This window comes from Mizuhopecten yessoensis, unplaced genomic scaffold, assembly GCF_002113885.1.
Source record: "Mizuhopecten yessoensis strain PY_sf001 unplaced genomic scaffold, ASM211388v2 scaffold8299, whole genome shotgun sequence".
NCBI classification, from domain to species: domain Eukaryota; kingdom Metazoa; phylum Mollusca; class Bivalvia; order Pectinida; family Pectinidae; genus Mizuhopecten; species Mizuhopecten yessoensis.
This window is the reverse complement of record NW_018407478.1, coordinates 193240-199706: the sequence shown is the minus strand read 5'-3', so window position 1 is coordinate 199706 and position 6467 is coordinate 193240. Positions and strand designations below refer to the sequence as shown.

The 6467-nt window shown below is 34.7% G+C and overlaps 1 pseudogene; it reads right to left on the bottom strand.

Annotated features, from left to right (window-relative positions):
• Positions 1-550: 550 nt before the first annotated feature.
• Positions 551-6467, bottom strand: part of LOC110455583 — an 8504-nt pseudogene continuing 2587 nt past the window's right edge.

Here is a 6467-nt window from a genome sequence, read left to right as displayed (position 1 = left end):
GCTCACCAGTAATAAAGTGTAAGGGTATTGGTACTAGAGTGTATTGAATATTTATCACCAGTACTAGAGTATATATAACATTGATCACTATCTATAAGTACCGGTCTATATATAACAAATGCTCACCAGTAATAGAGTATAAAGGATTGGTACTAGAGTGTATTTAATATTTATCACCAATACTAGAGCGAATACAAGAGTATATATAATATAGATCACCAATACTAGAGTATATATAATATTGATCACCAATACAAGAGCATATGTAATATAGATCACCAATACAAGAGTATATATAATATTGATCACTATCTATAAGTACCGGTCTATATAAAACAAATGATCACCAGTAATAGAGTATAAAGTATTGGTACTAGATTTATCACCAGTACTAGAGTATATATAACATTGATCACTATTTATATGTACCGGTCTATATAAAACAAATGCTCACCAGTAACAGAGTATAAAGTATTGGTACTAGAGTGTATTGAATATTTATCACCAATGCTAGAGTATATATAACATTGATCACTATCATAATATTGATCACTATCTATAAGTACCGGTCTATATATAACAAATGCTCACCAGTAATAGAGTATAAAGTATTGGTACTAGAGTGTATTGAATATTTATCACCAATACTAGAGTATATATAACATTGATCACTATCTATAAGTACCGGTCTATATAATAAAAAAGTCGATAAAACGTATGACACCACAAAAACAATGCATGATTACATTTAAACTAATCTCAATTACTCTGTTGAAGGAAAAATGTTTTTTTACATAAAACTTGATTTTCCAAGTTACAGAAAAATTATGCAAAATATTTTACATAATACCATGAAATAGGATTATCTAAGTCCATGATTACACCATGTATTAAAATATATTTCAATTATGTGGCAAAATACTTCAACATAGAATGTAGCCATTCAAATCCTCTAATTATTCAACGGAGAAATGGTATAAAAATAAACCATTCATTATTTGATTTTTATATGAAAATCATGTGCACGCAAAACACAGATCTTTTTAGCACTTCTACTGTTACCTGTTTATAATACTGAAAAAGTAATTAAATGTCAATGTGATGTAGGTAAGTATAGAAAACATGAGATAATAATGACTGACTTCAAAACAAATAGCTTTCACCCTTTTAAGGGTTCTTCAAGTTTGTTCTCAAAGGACAACGTCATGACGTCAACGATTTCTGAATAGGTATATAGCTTGTTGGTCAATATCGCTGAATCATAATCAGTGGACAAGTAAAATATCTCTTCTCTTTGTAAATAAACAACAACAGATTTTCACAGACCGTATATAAACAACAAAGATTGATGAAAAAACCTTTAACTTTCGCTACTATAAAACACAATCACAACAAACATTCAATTACAAAACAATAAAAAAAAAAATGTACAACAATTGATTATGCGTAATTATAGTCATTGTTAGACGTGTAGGGATTACAAACCTACCATGAAGATGTAAGGGTTGGTTGGTCAATGAACAGAACTGGATATAAAACTACATTTTTAAAGAAAATATTTGTGTTTGCTTCAAATGTGTAAAGATTTATAAAGTCATATATTTATTCAACAATAAAAATATAATTTCCAATTTTTTTCCTTCAAATTTTAAAAAATAGATAATAACTTCAATTTTAATAGGAAAATTGTTTAACCTTTAAAAATGTAATTAATGGTAAGGTTAAAATTAAAACAATTAAAAATGTAACTGTAACTTTATGAAAGATTAGGCAAAGAAAAACTCGGCACACAGCAATATCAGTATGTACAATGTAAAACAATTAAACCAACAATGATTATAGCAAAAAATAAAAAAAACAAAATGGTATACCGGTAATACAAATCTCAAAAATCTGTAAGACCCAATATTATACGTCAACATTATTATGCATAATTGAAAAACAGGAATTTGTATAATAAAGTCTAAATTGATAATATGTACCTCTATGTTCTTATTTCATAATCAGTACAACAAACATATGTCCCTAATACAGGTCAAGCCAGGGCCAGTATTCATTAAACCGTTCTCAAGCTCTAGCACAGATTTTGTGCTTAAGTCTAATTTCTTGTTCAGGTTATACACTGTATTATAAATTAATTAAACAATCTTATTTTGTCAATAAAGAGACTTAAAGCTGAATACTGTTTGCATTTGACTTTTTTGATTGTTTGGCCTGACTGAATTGAGTTACAAGAAAGCTGGTTTGAGCACTGTCCACAGGATCCACCCTTGAGCATGAGAATGACTTCATGAATACGGGCCCAGCTGTAATAGAGTTATGCCCTGAATGCAGGAGCTGCCAAGCATAACAGAGTTATGCCCTTGTCAAGGACCATTTGGCCTGCCAAGTACAACAGAGTTATTTCCCTTAGACACGATCAGCCAAGTACAACAGAGTTATTTCCCTTAGACACGACCAGCCAAGTACAACAGAGTTATTTCCCTTAAACACGATCAGCCAAGTACAACAGAGTTATTTCCCTTAGACATTAATGTTCATACCGGGTTTACAGAGCTAGTCAAGAATATGATATTGAGTAGATGTTCATTACGCTAAACAAGCCAAGTGTAATGGACTTTTTTTGACACAGCTAGCTGAGGTCCATTTTAGAGTAGTATTGTTTGGCAGCTTGTAGGGACTCTTTAGCACTGTAGCGAGGTGTGTATGTCAGGAGGTCTTTTGCCTTTTGATATGTAAAATAAAATGATCTTTGAGTGAAACAAATACCAGAATAACTTACATTAGAATCAATCTTATGGATGGGGTAGAGTAAGTATCCGAGTATTGTTATCAGAATAGCAACAAAGTAGACAACTAGGTCTGGTACTTTGTAAGAAGTGTATTTCATTCCACGACATTCCAGGAATTGTTGATTCAGCTTGCTAAATGGTCCATTGGGTGTGTCGTCTCCTACCAGGAAATACTGGCCTGCAGCGGAGTCTGGCTGTCTAATCAAGGTCTTCAGACCACAGACAAATCCCCAGGCAATATTTCCAACATATCCAAACTGGCAGAGGGCTGTGTCAGAACCAGATTTTGGTATGGATCCATTGCCTTTGATAGCAATTCTCAGACCCAATGCAAAACAGCCCTGATCGAGTTCTCCATACATGGTAACAGGCAAAAGTGCCATCGTCCACATCTGTTCTCCTAGAAAATACACAAACAATATGGGTCTGCTTAAAGATCTCTACTACAACAAATGAAAATAAAATTCAAGTAACTGCAGGTACATAGCCTTGATTCCTTAGACATGGTTATAGTTATTAGGAAATGACCTTGGTTACTGGGCTATAATCATGGTTATAAAGACATGTCCATGGTTACTGGGACATGACCTTAGTTACTGGGCCATAGTCATGGTTATAAAGACATTACCATGGTAACTGGGACATGACCTTGGTAACTGGGCCATAATCATAGATATAAAGACATTACCATGGTAACTTAAACATGACCTTGGTTAATAGGCAATAATAATGGTTTTAAAGTCATTGCCATTGTTACTGGGACATGACCTTGGTTAATGGGCCATAATCATGGTTATAAAGACATTACCATCTTTACTGGGACATGACCGTGGTTAATAGGCCATAATCATGGTTATAAAGACATTACCATGTTTACTGGGACATGACCTTGGTTACTGGGCCATAATCATGATTACAAAAACATTACCATGGTTACTGGGACATGACCGTGGTTAATGGGCCATAATCATGGTTATAAATACATTACCATGGTTACTGGGACATGACCATGGTTAATGGGCCATAATCATGGTTATAAAAACGTTACCATGGTTACTGGGACATGACCGTGGTTAAAAGGCCATAATCATGGTTATAAAAACATTACCATGGTTACTGGGACATGACCGTGGTTAATAGGCCATAATCATGGTTACAAAAACATTACCATGGTTACTGGGACATGACCGTGGTTAATGGGCCATAATCATGGTTATAAAAACATTACCATGGTTACTGGGACATGACCTTGGTTACTGGGCCATAATCATAGATATAAAGACATTACCATGGTTACTGGGTCATGACCTTGGTTAATGGGCCATAATCATGGTTATGGAATCTTTATCATAATAACAGAGACATGACCTTGTTTTCTGAGACATAACCATGGTAACTGGCAAAATACCTTGGTTACTTGGACATACCATTGGTTTTGAAGCTTTACCATTGTTACAGTGACATGACTTTGGTTACAGTGGTAATGGCTTTGGAAGGATATTGGGACATGATCATGGATACGCAGTCTGGGATATGACCACGGTTACTATAACATATAACAGGGGTGAGGTCTTGGTTACTGGGACATAACCATGGTTACTGAGATGTGACCTTTGTTACTACGAGTAGGACATTGCCATGGTAACTGGGACATGAACTCACTTACTGAAGAAAGGACTTGGTCACCAAAATCTAATAGAGCGTACATGTGGAACTCGATGTTTCCATAACATGGTGTAAATATAACACAAAATCTGTTACGGGATTCATGAACAAAGTTGTAAACAACCTTCTCACTATGGATGAATGGACAGACACAGAGACATATAGAGGACAGACAACAATGTCAAAGTGGTTACTATACACACCCCACCAATAAGTGGAAGGGTCATACTTATACATGAAAACATGTTTACAGTGTTTTTTTCATGACTTTAACAGTACAAACCATTTGGTAATTTGTCCCCATTTGAATCTAGTACAATTCTCATGGCCTTTTGTTTACTGCTGCCATAGTGTCGGAAGAGGATCTTGTTTTCTGGGAGGAGAGGGAGGGTATCCTCTGTCCCTCCGAGGACCTCCTCAAACCCCTGGACACACGTTACGGAGGCACAGTAGATGAAGTAGGACACTCCTTCCTCTTTACTGATGTCTATCAGGGTCTGGGTACCTGGAACCAATATCGTACAGTTATAAACAGGATGGAGCGATCTTTTATTTTTAGATTTTATATGTATCTGTATGTGGTCCTATCTTCTCATACAATGATACTCCTTCTGGTCAAATTAATTTAATAACTATTTTCATTGCTCAAAACAAAACATGTGATGGAAGGTTAATTAAGATAGCATACCTAATCCTATTGTGAGTCTACGATAGACCTTTGTGTGAGTGTTTTGGACCCTCTAGTGAGAGGTACAGACCTTTCTGTGACCGTTTGATCTACATATAAATGTACATGAGCTACCTGATCCTAGGAGTGTTTTAACTTTCCTGTGAATGTCTGAGACCCTCACAGGTGTTTTCCGACATCTTGTGAGTATTTGAGATTTTCCTGTGAAAGTTTGAGACCATCCTGTTAGTGTTTGGGAGCTTCTTGTTAGTGTTTCGGAGCTTTCCTGTTAGTGTTTCGGATGTTCTTGTGTGTGTTTTGGAGCTTCCTGTGAGAAGTATAGACTCACCTTTGACATTGACTTGTGACAGCTTGGTCGTATCAGGGAAGAGTTTTGAATCTATGTAAGAGGCTATGTGAAGGACAGCTTACACCCCTCTACAGGCTCGGCGTACTTCTTCCTCATCTAACAAATTTCCCTCGTACACCTTCACAGGACGAGTTGGCTCATAATCTACCAAGACAAAAACTCAGGTACAGAAAATCAAATCTTGTGTACAGTAAATTTTAATACAAAAGTACAGACAGTATTTATATTTAGGCTAGTATGATTCATATTATTTATCCTGACTTTGATACATTGATGTGCAGTGTATGTGTATCAGTAAGATTATTTCATTTTCCCTCATCTTCAATCAACAATAAGTTGGTCCCTGGTGATAGGTTAATTTTGCAGATGTGACCCTCAAGATGTGGGTCATTAAGCAGACATGAAATTGGACTCATCTTATTTTAAAGGTACATTTTCTTAATTTCTGTAATTTTTAAGTAAATAAAAGAATGAAATATTTTCCATTTTTTTTTATTAAACTAATATATCAGTGTACGATGTACATTTTTCAATTTGCTGCAATAAATGATATTTTATTTATAAAATTATTTAAAATTTTATCACAACTAATCTAGTTACTTGCTTCAGATGGAAGAGAAAGGTATTTATCAGTCAATGATATAAGAACATGCAGGACAGGTTTACATGTTTTCATATGTGCAAATTTGCAATTATAAGTGTCAGATACAAAAGTCAAAAGTTCTAAAACTAAGGCCAAATAAAACAATTTATTTTGTTTGTTTCTGGTCACCCTACCTACCCTCATTTATGTGTGTCCCCCGTTATCTTTTATGTCAATTTTCAATGAAGTACTTTTATTATGACATGTGTAATTCAATGAAAATTCAAAACGATGTGTAAAATGTTAAAATTAGTAAATCTTACATTATTAGAAGTGCTGTTAATGACGAATGAATTCTCATTAGGGACAGGGGTATTTATTACAGGGGGG